This window comes from Eschrichtius robustus, chromosome 1, assembly GCF_028021215.1.
Source record: "Eschrichtius robustus isolate mEscRob2 chromosome 1, mEscRob2.pri, whole genome shotgun sequence".
Taxonomy (NCBI): Eukaryota; Metazoa; Chordata; class Mammalia; order Artiodactyla; family Eschrichtiidae; genus Eschrichtius; species Eschrichtius robustus.
In genome coordinates this window covers 144,965,521-144,977,989 of record NC_090824.1, presented here as the reverse complement: position 1 = coordinate 144,977,989, position 12,469 = coordinate 144,965,521, and the positions used below count along the sequence as shown (strand labels likewise).

The following is a 12,469-nucleotide window of genomic DNA, read 5'->3' as shown; positions in this document are numbered from 1 at the left end:
GTCTCGCCGCACAAGCCCCCGTGGCCAAACATCTAGGTTTCTTCAAAGAAGTTCCGTTTACCCCCACAAGGTTTCTACCAGGAACCTTGTCAAGCCAGAGGCGATGCCCTTGGGTCGTACAGAAAGCTATTGGCATTGGAGATATTCCAATGCCCAAACTGGCAGGGCAAACCCTTGCAGCAACTGGGTAACTTGCCCTGGCGCCTTGTATTTTCGCCCCCGGGCCCGTCAGTGACATGACTGCGGAGAAACCTGAGACCCATTCATTGGTTCAGAGTGCCAAGCAGTGCATTTATGGGAGTCATCATCAATCCACCTGCTCAAAGGCTGCACGTTCAAAGTTGCAGGCTCCACCGCAGGGCAGCCAACGATCTCAATCATGTCAGCAGTCAGGAGCGGCCAGAGCCGACCCACGGGGCTGCCAATGGAGCTAAGGATCATGGCATCGGATCTCGGGTGCCACTGGAAGAGCCAAGAAGGTGAGGGTGTAGTCTCAGGGCACAAGTCCCCGTGGCCAAACATCTAGGTTTCTGCAAAGAATTTCCACTCACCAGCACAAGGTTCCTACGAGGATCCTCAAGTACTTCACGCCAAAATCACTCTGAGACTCTTTTGCCTCGACTTGCCTCAACTTGCCACACTGTCCTCACTTCTCCAGGTACCATGGACTATACAGAGGGCTCCATGCTGCTGCAGGTGTTTGTTCCCGGGCACTCCACCACCTGCCTCAGTGTGACAGAACACAGGGATGTTTGAGAAAAGTGAACGGGGGCACAGAGGCAAAGGGTGATACCGCCCAGCGATGTGCGCTCTATCTCCCCTCAACATTTCATTTGCAGCCCATCATGTCTGTGTGTCCACAGCCAAACGTGAATGCTTCGTGGCACGGATGCCTTCAGAGTGCACGGGCATCAACACAAAGAGCACGGCCGTCCATCAAACCCCTGGTATGGGCCTTGAACTTCCCCGCCTGAGCCGCCTCCCCACCGACACAGCATAGGGATGTCACCCTCAACCGCTGAGACAGCCTTAGGGGAAATGGGATTACTCAGCGTGAGAGCCACTGCCCTCTGGGGAACCAAACCACTCCTGGCGCATACGCTTCCACGCAGTGGACTCTCCCTCAAGGGGAAATGTGGTCCCTGAGATCTTCCACAAGGGAACGGCCCTTGGCCAAATGGGACGACCTCCCACAAAAGCAGATTGTAGGGACCGGTGACAAAACACACCAGAGGAACTCCTGGACTGAACAATGGAGATTCACCTGTAGCCATACTTCCTGGCCTGCTGCCAAGACTGGCAACCTACCCTTGGCCCACACACAAAGCTAATGGCATGGGAACCATTCCGATGCTCAACGCGGCGGGGAAACCCTTGCAGCAATGGTGTAACTTGCAGTGGTGTCTGGTACTTTCACACTCTGGGACCATCAGTGACGTGACATTGGGGAAACCGTGAGGCCCAGGTACTCTGCAAGCAACTTTTTACCCACAGCCATGCAACGAGAGAACCCAGACAACAGCCTAGACACTTGAACCGGTATGACTTGTCTGGCCTGTGGCCAGGCTCGCCGGATACCACAGTCTCGACGCACCAGCGGGTGGCAGGAAAAATAACACCCACGCCACACATCCTCTCCTGCCCTTAAAACTGTAGCCTTTCCTTGGCAGCCGACTCCCTTGTTTCTGCATGGTTGCGCCCAATGACCTCCTGGTAGAGCTCCAATCCTCAGGGAACGCTATGTGGGCCGGGTAGAGAAATGATGCTTGGCTGTCCTCAGGAACACCTTCACGTCTTCAACACAGGGGGAACGTGGCCAGACAGGGACAAAACACCCCAAGGCCTCCAAATCGGCCCCCATGAGAAGACACCACACTGTGCCATGAAGGCAACCTTTCGCTGGACAAGGACCCGCCATGAAGCAAATCGGCCAAGGAGAGGAAAGAGGCGGGACAGTCCACAAATGTGCTCCCGTATTCTCTCCCTACACGTGCCTCCAGATGCTCCTGAGGGAATCCCAAATGTGTTCCGGGAACCCCATGGCCACCGTCGATCTATCCACCCACCAGTAAACCTGTGGGCTTAGCCAGCCATCTCACGTCTCTCTTTCACTCGCCTTACCTTAATCTCTCTCCACCGGGATCCCAACGTGTCACGGCAAGATGCCAGAGCCACCCCTCACCAAGGAAGCTTGCCATGACCAAGCTTGACTAAGGCATTTTCCAGCCCCTTCACACAGCACACACAAGCAGGACACAACCCGCGGAGGAGCCATCAGATTGCCTAAACTCCCAGGAACAGTGGCCCATTTGATTTCTCCCCTCATCAGGAGAAACCTAAATTGCATATGGTCTCCCAAGCAGAACATGACAAAGAAGCCTGCCCTAGGCCTGGAATCCTGTTCTGACCCTGAGCCTACAGACTTCTGTTTCTTTGAGGCCACAAGGCAATGACCAGCAGGTGGGGGCAGCCTGTAGAACTCAAGCGCAGGTGGCAGAACCAGCAGTGGCGCACGCTTCCTCTCCTACCTGCATGCTGAACCGTGGCAGGGGACAGCAGTCCTGGCTAGAACAAGGAACCCAGAGACGGCACGCTGTCCCACGCCTTCCCGCCTGGATTGGCATCCCAGGCTCCTTTCCCAATGGCTCTTCTCCCCATGAGATGACCACAACCCTCAACCTGAACAACGTGGCTGTGGACACCCACGGCCGCAAATGCAATGTGAACCTCTCCCTACTTTCCTTTTGGGAGCCACGTGCTGGACCTCAGTTCCAACGAGGAGACGGTAGGGATTTCTCCCTCATTTTCTTCAGATTTCCAAGGAATGCACTTGTGGGAGTCATCATCGATCGAAGCACATGCTCAAACGTTGGACATGCAAAGTTGCAGATTCCACCATGGGACGGCCAGCGAGCTGAATCATATCAGCGTACAGAAGTGGCCAGAGCCGAGCCATGGGTCAGGAAATGCAGCCAGTTCTCAGGGCATCTAAGCTCGTGTTCCCCGAGAAAAGACCAGAAGGTGAGGGTGTAGCCCCGGTGCACACGTTCCCGTCGCCAAACCTTTAGGTTTAGTAAAGAAGTGTCGCTTAACGCAACAAGGGTTAAAGCAGGATCCTCATGGAATGCACGCCAGGACCCCTCCGAGACTCCTTCGCCTGGCCTCGCCTTGCCACGCCGTCCTCCTTTCAACGGGTATCAGGGATTATACGGATGGCCCCAGGCTGCTGCTGGCATTCTTTCCCTGGCATTCCACCTGGCTCGGGTGAGAGAACACACGCAGGCTTGAGGAGGGTCCACGGGCGCAGCGAGGGAAAGGTCGATACCACCCAGTGATGTGTGTTCTATCTCTCCTCAACATTTCATTTGCTGTCCATCTTGCCTGTGTGTACGCACCCAAACGTGAAAGCATCGTGGCACATACGCCTACAGAGCGTGCGGCCATCAGGACAAAGAGCGCCGCCGACCAACAAGACCCTGGCCTCGGGCCCTGAAATTCCTCTCCTGAGCAATCTGCCCTGCATCACAGCAAAACGATGTCTTCCTGATCCCCTGAGACACCCTCAGGACAACTGGGCCCCCTCAGCCTAAGAACAAGTGCCCTCTTTGGCAACAAACACGCCCTTGGCACTTATGATTCCACACAGTGGACACACCCTCAAGGGGAGAGATCTTCCACAAGGGAAGGGCCCTTGGCCGAATATGACGACCTCCATCAAAAGCGGCTCGTAGGGACCCGTGACAAAGGGCACCTGAGGAACGCCTGGACTGATCAAGGGAGACTCACCAGCAGGCATACTTCCTGGTCTCCTGCCAAGCCAGAGGAACTTCCTAGGACCGCCACCAAAGCTAATGGCAAGGGAGCCATTCCAATGCCCAAAGTGGCGGGGCAAACCCTTGCAGCAACTGGGTATCTTATCGTAGCACCTTGCACATTGTCTTTCTTCCCTTCAAGGACAAGACCTTGGAGAAACCATGAGACCCAGGTCCTCCAGAACCAACGTGTCACCCACAGCCGTGCAATGAGGGAACGCCTCCAACATCCTGGACCCTTGAACCGGCATGACTTCTCTGGCTTGAAGCCATGCATGCTGGAGATCACAGGCTCGCAGCACCAGAAGGCGGCAGGACAAAATGACCCCTGCAGCACACTTTCTCTCCAGCCCTTAAAACTGTAGCATTTCCTTGGCAGCCAACTCGCTTCTTTCTGCATGGTTGGGCCCAAAGACCTCCGGGGAGAGCTCCAAACCTCAGGGAATGCTATGCCGACTGGGTATAGCAATGACGCTGGGCTGTCCTAAGGAACACCTTAACATCCTCAACATAGGGGCAAGGAGGCCACACAGGGACAAAACATCCCAACGGCTCCAAATCGGGCCCAGTGAGAAGACACCATACTGTGCCGTGAAGGCACCATTCACTGGAACAAGGACCCGCCGTGAAGCACATTGAGAAAGGAGAGGAAAAGGTTGGGATGGTCCATGAATATGCACCTGTATTCCTTCCCTACACGGGACTCCAAATGCTCCTGAAGATATCCCAAAAGACTTCCGGGAACCCTATGTCCACCGACCATCTATCCACCCAACAGTAAGCCTGTGGGCTTAGCCAACACTCTCACGTGTATTTCCCGCTCGCCTTGCCTTCCTCTCTCCACCAGGACCCAAACGAATCCACCCCTCACCTAAGTAGCTTGATGTCCCCTGGATTTGCCTAAGGCATTTTCCAACCTCTCCACACACAACACACAAGCAGGACACAACCCAAGGAGGAGCCAACAGCGTCGCCCAAATCCGTGGGACGGTGGCCCATTTGATTTCCCCTGACCATCAGGGCAAACGTAAACTACATCCCACCTCCCAAGCTGAACATGACATAGAAGCCTGGCCTGGCCAGGACTCCTTCTCTGACCCTGAGTGCAGAGACTTCTGTTTCCTTGCGGGAACAAGGCAACGACCTGAGCTCGAGGGTGGCCTGTAGGTCTCGAGGGCAAGCCAGAGGAGTACCAGTGGCTCATGCTTCCTTTCATACCCGCATGCTGACCGCGGCAGGGGATAGCAGTTTTGGCTAGACTCAGGTGCCCAGAGACGTCAAGTTGTCCTTAGCCTTCCCACGTAGATGGACATCCCAGGCTCCTCTCCACATGGCTCTTTCTGCACGAGAAGCCCGCCACCCTCAACTTGAACAATGTTGCTGCGCGAGCCCACTGTAGCAAATGCGACATGGACCTCTCCCTAATTTTCCTTTGGGAGCCACGTGCTGGACCTCAGTTAGGATGAGAAGATGGTAGGTATTGCTCATTCATTTTGTTTAGATTTCGAAGGAATGCATTTATGGGAGTCATCACCGATCCACGCAGCTGCTCAAAGGCTGGACGTGCAAAGTCGCGGACTGTCAGCAAGCTCAATCCTCTCAGCAGTAGGGAGCGGCCAGACTCGAGCCACGGGGCAGAAAGTGCACCCAAGTCTCAGGGCATCAGAGCTCGGGTGCCCCAGGAAGCGCCCGGAATGTGACGGTGTAGTCTCGCCGCACAAGCCCCCGTGGCCAAACATCTAGGTTTCTTCAAAGAAGTTCCGTTTACCCCCACAAGGTTTCTACCAGGAACCTTGTCAAGCCAGAGGCGATGCCCTTGGGTCGTACAGAAAGCTATTGGCATTGGAGATATTCCAATGCCCAAACTGGCAGGGCAAACCCTTGCAGCAACTGGGTAACTTGCCCTGGCGCCTTGTATTTTCGCCCCCGGGCCCGTCAGTGACATGACTGCGGAGAAACCTGAGACCCATTCATTGGTTCAGAGTGCCAAGCAGTGCATTTATGGGAGTCATCATCAATCCACCTGCTCAAAGGCTGCACGTTCAAAGTTGCAGGCTCCACCGCAGGGCAGCCAACGATCTCAATCATGTCAGCAGTCAGGAGCGGCCAGAGCCGACCCACGGGGCTGCCAATGGAGCTAAGGATCATGGCATCGCATCTCGGGTGCCACTGGAAGAGCCAAGAAGGTGAGGGTGTAGTCTCAGGGCACAAGTCCCCGTGGCCAAACATCTAGGTTTCTGCAAAGAATTTCCACTCACCAGCACAAGGTTCCTACGAGGATCCTCAAGTACTTCACGCCAAAATCACTCTGAGACTCTTTTGCCTCGACTTGCCTCAACTTGCCGCACTGTCCTCACTTCGCCAGGTACCATGGACTATACAGAGGGCTCCATGCTGCTGCAGGTGTTTGTTCCCGGGCACTCCACCACCTGCCTCAGTGTGACAGAACACAGGGATGTTTGAGAAAAGTGAACGGGGGCACAGAGGCAAAGGGTGATACCGCCCAGCGATGTGCGCTCTATCTCCCCTCAACATTTCATTTGCAGCCCATCATGTCTGTGTGTCCACAGCCAAACGTGAATGCTTCGTGGCACGGATGCCTTCAGAGTGCACGGGCATCAACACAAAGAGCACTGCCGTCCATCAAACCCCTGGTATGGGCCTTGAACTTCCCCGCCTGAGCCGCCTCCCCACCGACACAGCATAGGGATGTCACCCTCAACCGCTGAGACAGCCTCAGAGGAAATGGGATTACTCAGCGTAAGAGCCACTGCCCTCTGGGGAACCAAACCACTCCTGGCGCATACGCTTCCACGCAGTGGACTCTCCCTCAAGGGGAAATGTGGTCCCTGAGATCTTCCACAAGGGAACGGCCCTTGGCCAAATGGGACGACCTCCCACAAAAGCAGATTGTAGGGACCGGTGAAAAAACACACCAGAGGAACTCCTGGACTGAACAATGGAGATTCACCTGTAGCCATACTTCCTGGCCTGCTGCCAAGACTGGCAACCTACCCTTGGCCCACACACAAAGCTAATGGCATGGGAACCATTCCGATGCTCAACGCGGCGGGGAAACCCTTGCAGCAATGGTGTAACTTGCAGTGGTGTCTGGTACTTTCACACTCTGGGACCATCAGTGACGTGACATTGGGGAAACCGTGAGGCCCAGGTACTCTGCAAGCAACTTGTTACCCACAGCCATGCAACGAGAGAACCCAGACAACAGCCTAGACACTTGAACCGGTATGACTTGTCTGGCCTGTGGCCAGGCTCGCCGGATACCACAGTCTCGACGCACCAGCGGGTGGCAGGAAAAATGACACCCAGGCCACACATCCTCTCCTGCCCTTAAAACTGTAGCCTTTCCTTGGCAGCCGACTCCCTTGTTTCTGCATGGTTGCGCCCAATGACCTCCTGGTAGAGCTCCAATCCTCAGGGAACGCTATGTGGGCCGGGTAGAGAAATGATGCGGGGCTGTCCTCAGGAACACCTTCACGTCTTCAACACAGGGGGAACGTGGCCAGACAGGGACAAAACACCCCAAGGCCTCCAAATCGGCCCCCATGAGAAGACACCATACTGTGCCATGAAGGCAACCTTTCGCTGGACAAGGACCCGCCATGAAGCAAATCGGCCAAGGAGAGGAAAGAGGCGGGACAGTCCACAAATGTGCTCCCGTATTCTCTCCCTACACGTGCCTCCAGATGCTCCTGAGGGAATCCCAAATGTGTTCCGGGAACCCCATGGCCACCGTCGATCTATCCACCCACCAGTAAACCTGTGGGCTTAGCCAGCCATCTCACGTCTCTCTTTCACTCGCCTTACCTTAATCTCTCTCCACCGGGATCCCAACGTGTCACGGCAAGATGCCAGAGCCACCCCTCACCAAGGAAGCTTGCCGTGACCAAGCTTGACTAAGGCATTTTCCAGCCCCTTCACACAGCACACACAAGCAGGACACAACCCGCGGAGGAGCCATCAGATTGCCTAAACTCCCAGGAACAGTGGCCCATTTGATTTCTCCCCTCATCAGGAGAAACCTAAATTGCATATGGTCTCCCAAGCAGAACATGACAAAGAAGCCTGCCCTAGGCCTGGAATCCTGTTCTGACCCTGAGCCTACAGACTTCTGTTTCTTTGAGGCCACAAGGCAATGACCAGCCGTTGGGGGCAGCCTGTAGAACTCAAGCGCAGGTGGCAGAACCAGCAATGGCGCACGCTTCCTCTCCTACCTGCATGCTGAACCGTGGCAGGGGACAGCAGTCCTGGCTAGAACAAGGAACCCAGAGACGGCACGCTGTCCCACGCCTTCCCGCCGGGATTGGCATCCCAGGCTCCTTTCCCAATGGCTCTTCTCCCCATGAGATGACCACAACCCTCAACTTGAACAACGTGGCTGTGGACACCCACGGCCGCAAATGCAATGTGAACCTCTCCCTACTTTCCTTTTGGGAGCCACGTGCTGGACCTCAGTTCCAACGAGGAGACGGTAGGGATTTCTCACTCATTTTGTTCAGATTTCCAAGGAATGCACTTGTGGGAGTCATCATCGATCGAAGCACATGGTCAAACGTTGGACATGCAAAGTTGCAGATTCCACCATGGGATGGCCAGCGAGCTGAATCATATCAGCGTACAGAAGTGGCCAGAGCCGAGCCATGGGTCAGGAAATGCAGCCAGTTCTCAGGGCATCTAAGCTCGTGTTCCCCGAGAAAAGACCAGAAGGTGAGGGTGTAGCCCCGGTGCACACGTTCCCGTCGCCAACCCTTTAGGTTTAGCAAAGAAGTGTCGCTTACCGCAACAAGGGTTAAAGCAGGATCCTCATGGAATGCACGCCAGGACCCCTCCGAGACTCCTTCGCCTGGCCTGGCCTTGCCACGCCGTCCTCCTTTCAACGGGTATCAGGGATTATACGGATGGCCCCAGGCTGCTGCTGGCATTCTTTCCCTGGCATTCCACCTGGCTCGGGTGAGAGAACACACGCAGGCTTGAGGAGGGTCCACGGGCGCAGCGAGGGAAAGGTCGATACCACCCAGTGATGTGTGTTCTATCTCTCCTCAACATTTCATTTGCTGTCCATCTTGCCTGTGTGTACGCACCCAAACGTGAAAGCATCGTGGCACATGCGCCTACAGAGCGTGCGGCCATCAGGACAAAGAGCGCCGCCGACCAACAAGACCCTGGCCTCGGGCCCTGAAATTCCTCTCCTGAGCAATCTGCCCTGCATCACAGCAAAACGATGTCTTCCTGATCCCCTGAGACACCCTCAGGACAACTGGGCCCCCTCAGCCTAAGAACAAGTGACCTCTTTGGCAACAAACACGCCCTTGGCACTTATGATTCCACACAGTGGACACACCCTCAAGGGGAGAGATCTTCCACAAGGGAAGGGCCCTTGGCCGAATATGACGACCTCCATCAAAAGCGGCTCGTAGGGACCCGTGACAAAGGGCACCTGAGGAACGCCTGGACTGATCAAGGGAGACTCACCAGCAGGCATACTTCCTGGTCTCCTGCCAAGCCAGAGGAACTTCCTAGGACCACAACCAAAGCTAATGGCAAGGGAGCCATTCCAATGCCCAAAGTGGCGGGGCAAACCCTTGCAGCAACTGGGTATCTTATCGTAGCACCTTGCACATTGTCTTTCTTCCCTTCAAGGACAAGACCTTGGAGAAACCATGAGACCCAGGTCCGCCAGAACCAACGTGTCACCCACAGCCGTGCAATGAGGGAACGCCTCCAACATCCTGGACCCTTGAACCGGCATGACTTCTCTGGCTTGAAGCCATGCATGCTGGAGATCACAGGCTCGCAGCACCAGAAGGCGGCAGGACAAAATGACCCCTGCAGCACACTTTCACTCCAGCCCTTAAACCTGTAGCATTTCCTTGGCAGCCAACTCGCTTCTTTCTGCATGGTTGGGCCCAAAGACCTCCCGGGAGAGCTCCAAACCTCAGGGAATGCTATGCCGACTGGATATAGCAATGATGCTGGGCTGTCCTAAGGAACACCTTAACATCCTAAACATAGGGGCAAGGAGGCCACACAGGGACAAAACATCCCAACGGCTCCAAATCGGGCCCAGTGAGAAGACACCATACTGTGCCGTGAAGGCACCATTCACTGGAACAAGGACCCGCCGTGAAGCACATTGAGAAAGGAGAGGAAAAGGTTGGGATGGTCCATGAATGTGCACCTGTATTCCTTCCCTACACGGGACTCCAAATGCTCCTGAAGATATCCCAAAAGAGTTCCGGGAACCCTATGTCCACCGACCATCTATCCACCCAACAGTAAGCCTGTGGGCTTAGCCAACACTCTCACGTGTATTTCCCGCTCGCCTTGCCTTCCTCTCTCCACCAGGACCCAAACGAATCCACCCCTCACCTAAGTAGCTTGATGTCCCCTGGATTTGCCTAAGGCATTTTCCAACCTCTCCACACACAACACACAAGCAGGACACAACCCAAGGAGGAGCCAACAGCGTCGCCCAAATCCGTGGGACGGTGGCCCATTTGATTTCCCCTGACCATCAGGGCAAACGTAAACTACATCCCACCTCCCAAGCTGAACATGACATAGAAGCCTGGCCTGGCCAGGACTCCTTCTCTGACCCTGAGTGCAGAGACTTCTGTTTCCTTGCGGGAACAAGGCAACGACCTGAGCTCGAGGGTGGCCTGTAGGTCTCGAGGGCAAGCCAGAGGAGTACCAGTGGCTCATGCTTCCTTTCATACCCGCATGCTGACCGCGGCAGGGGATAGCAGTTTTGGCTAGACTCAGGTGCCCAGAGACGTCAAGTTGTCCTTAGCCTTCCCACGTAGATGGACATCCCAGGCTCCTCTCCACATGGCTCTTTCTGCACGAGAAGCCCGCCACCCTCAACTTGAACAATGTTGCTGCGCGAGCCCACGGTAGCAAATGCGACATGGACCTCTCCCTAATTTTCCTTTGGGAGCCACGTGCTGGACCTCAGTTAGGATGAGAAGATGGTAGGTATTGCTCATTCATTTTGTTTAGATTTCGAAGGAATGCATTTATGGGAGTCATCACCGATCCACGCAGCTGCTCAAAGGCTGGACGTGCAAAGTCGCGGACTGTCAGCAAGCTCAATCCTCTCAGCAGTAGGGAGCGGCCAGACTCGAGCCACGGGGCAGAAAGTGCACCCAAGTCTCAGGGCATCGGAGCTCGGGTGCCCCAGGAAGCGCCCGGAATGTGACGGTGTAGTCTCGCCGCACAAGTCCCCGTGGCCAAACATCTAGGTTTCTTCAAAGAAGTTCCGTTTACCCCCACAAGGTTTCTACCAGGAACCTTGTCAAGCCAGAGGCGATGCCCTTGGGTCGTACAGAAAGCTATTGGCATTGGAGATATTCCAATGCCCAAACTGGCAGGGCAAACCCTTGCAGCAACTGGGTAACTTGCCCTGGCGCCTTGTATTTTCGCCCCCGGGCCCGTCAGTGACATGACTGCGGAGAAACCTGAGACCCATTCATTGGTTCAGAGTGCCAAGCAGTGCATTTATGGGAGTCATCATCAATCCACCTGCTCAAAGGCTGCACGTTCAAAGTTGCAGGCTCCACCGCAGGGCAGCCAACGATCTCAATCATGTCAGCAGTCAGGAGCGGCCAGAGCCGACCCACGGGGCTGCCAATGGAGCTAAGGATCATGGCATCGGATCTCGGGTGCCACTGGAAGAGCCAAGAAGGTGAGGGTGTAGTCTCAGGGCACAAGTCCCCGTGGCCAAACATCTAGGTTTCTGCAAAGAATTTCCACTCACCAGCACAAGGTTCCTACGAGGATCCTCAAGTACTTCACGCCAAAATCACTCTGAGACTCTTTTGCCTCGACTTGCCTCAACTTGCCACACTGTCCTCACTTCTCCAGGTACCATGGACTATACAGAGGGCTCCATGCTGCTGCAGGTGTTTGTTCCCGGGCACTCCACCACCTGCCTCAGTGTGACAGAACACAGGGATGTTTGAGAAAAGTGAACGGGGGCACAGAGGCAAAGGGTGATACCGCCCAGCGATGTGCGCTCTATCTCCCCTCAACATTTCATTTGCAGCCCATCATGTCTGTGTGTCCACAGCCAAACGTGAATGCTTCGTGGCACGGATGCCTTCAGAGTGCACGGGCATCAACACAAAGAGCACGGCCGTCCATCAAACCCCTGGTATGGGCCTTGAACTTCCCCGCCTGAGCCGCCTCCCCACCGACACAGCATAGGGATGTCACCCTCAACCGCTGAGACAGCCTTAGGGGAAATGGGATTACTCAGCGTGAGAGCCACTGCCCTCTGGGGAACCAAACCACTCCTGGCGCATACGCTTCCACGCAGTGGACTCTCCCTCAAGGGGAAATGTGGTCCCTGAGATCTTCCACAAGGGAACGGCCCTTGGCCAAATGGGACGACCTCCCACAAAAGCAGATTGTAGGGACCGGTGACAAAACACACCAGAGGAACTCCTGGACTGAACAATGGAGATTCACCTGTAGCCATACTTCCTGGCCTGCTGCCAAGACTGGCAACCTACCCTTGGCCCACACACAAAGCTAATGGTATGGGAACCATTCCGATGCTCAACGCGGCGGGGAAACCCTTGCAGCAATGGTGTAACTTGCAGTGGTGTCTGGTACTTTCACACTCTGGGACCATC

General features: G+C 55.3%; 4 non-coding genes across 4 annotated transcripts; all 4 read right to left on the bottom strand.

Annotated features, from left to right (window-relative positions):
• Window positions 1-2,760: 2,760 nt before the first annotated feature.
• Window positions 2,761-2,852, bottom strand: LOC137750334 (small nucleolar RNA SNORD116). Its single transcript, XR_011070423.1, has one exon. It is a non-coding gene; the product is annotated as a small nucleolar RNA SNORD116 (small nucleolar RNA).
• Window positions 2,853-5,260: 2,408 nt separating this feature from the next.
• LOC137777760 (small nucleolar RNA SNORD116) lies at window positions 5,261-5,352 on the bottom strand. Its single transcript, XR_011076614.1, has one exon. It is a non-coding gene; the product is annotated as a small nucleolar RNA SNORD116 (small nucleolar RNA).
• A 2,927-nt stretch (window positions 5,353-8,279) lies between these two features.
• Window positions 8,280-8,371, bottom strand: LOC137753919 (small nucleolar RNA SNORD116). Its single transcript, XR_011071636.1, has one exon. It is a non-coding gene; the product is annotated as a small nucleolar RNA SNORD116 (small nucleolar RNA).
• Window positions 8,372-10,779: 2,408 nt separating this feature from the next.
• LOC137777756 (small nucleolar RNA SNORD116) lies at window positions 10,780-10,871 on the bottom strand. The gene has a single exon (XR_011076612.1). It is a non-coding gene; the product is annotated as a small nucleolar RNA SNORD116 (small nucleolar RNA).
• Between the last annotated feature and the right edge of the window lie 1,598 nt (window positions 10,872-12,469).